The following is a 1,427-nucleotide window of genomic DNA, read 5'->3' as shown; positions in this document are numbered from 1 at the left end:
TATTTTTATTGCTACATCTCAAGCAAGCTATTTATGAGAAGGAAATGTTGGAAATACTACATGCACTTAAAAAATGGCGACCTTACCGAATGGGAAGACTCTTTAAGGATGAGGATGTGGAAGCATTGTTTTGTGCTATTTCTATTATCCAACCAAATTGGATAAACGAAGCAAGGGATGAATGGAAGAAGGACGAAGAAGTAGGCCACTTATTCAAAAGTTGCAAAAGATCCCAATTCAAACAATATTTCCAGAAATTGAAGAGGAAGGAAAAATCATATTGGAACCTGGAGCAGTCACAGAAACAAGAACCCGACATTTACGAAATCGATCAATTTCAGAGTATCTCATCAAGTGGAAGAACTTACCCGCTGAAGATTCCACATGGGAGGACAAGAATTTTATACAGAAGAATCAAGAACTACTCAAGTGTTGAGGACAATGCTTTTTGAAGGAGAGGGGCATGTTAGGCCCCTATACTACTAGTGTAACCCCTTATTGTTATTAGTACAACCCACTTATTATATTGATGTACCCATGTAGTGCCCATATTGTTACTATTGTTCCCCATAGAAGCCCACTACTGTTATTATTGTGCCCTTACATTATTATTGTTATGTCGGCTCTGATTATGCTATGACCCCTTAGACTCCTATATATAGAAAGGAGGTCTTTTCATTTGTATCATTCGAGAATTGTTCATTTATGTAATGTAAAGGAGGCTGCCCCTTGAAGAGGCTGAATTCTAAGGCGTTGATCTATCTTTTCTATCTTTTTCTTGAGCTGGTTTCATAACAGTCAACATCACACTTTCCAATAGTATGGGTCAGTTAGTTGTGGTCAAGCAGTTGGATGCGATTTGACATGTTATGGTCAAGTAGTTGGTTGTGATTTGACACGAGAGTGTACAACTCATCAGGCTGAGATGGCTAGGTGAGTTGGTAGAAGATTCCTAAGTGTGATGATAGATATCGATTTATGTAAAGAGTTGTTTCCATTTATATTATGCTTTTCTAAATACTTCTTGGTTCTGTTTCTATTCTCGTTCAGCTAACTGTATTGGGGTTTCGATGGATATTATGAAATGAATTGTGATGGTCTATCATGAAGTCCTGATTTTTCCCATCCGGGCATATGAAACCCCTTGTAATTTGTATCATTGATCTTTGCTGCAAATATGAATTATTCATGGCTTCTGTGATGGTTTGTAATGGTTCTACTATATGTGAATCTTGTTTAAAGAGTTGGATAAATGAATGAAATACAATCATTGCAAATCTTTTGGTGAATGTATTGTGTTGATATTTTATAGTTGAGGCATAATGCCAATAATGGTCTTAGTGTATGAATAAAACTATATTCCCTTATTTTGTGTCAGATTTATTTTTTTGCTGGTATATTAAACTCATGTTGAATGGTTACTTCAT

The sequence above is a fragment of the Pinus tabuliformis genome, chromosome 2_1 (assembly GCF_031772625.1).
Source record: "Pinus tabuliformis cultivar Carrire ecotype Pingquan chromosome 2_1, CPIR1, whole genome shotgun sequence".
Taxonomy (NCBI): domain Eukaryota; kingdom Viridiplantae; phylum Streptophyta; class Pinopsida; order Pinales; family Pinaceae; genus Pinus; species Pinus tabuliformis.
The sequence above is the reverse complement of the archived record's forward strand: the minus strand, read 5'-3'. Positions refer to the sequence as shown.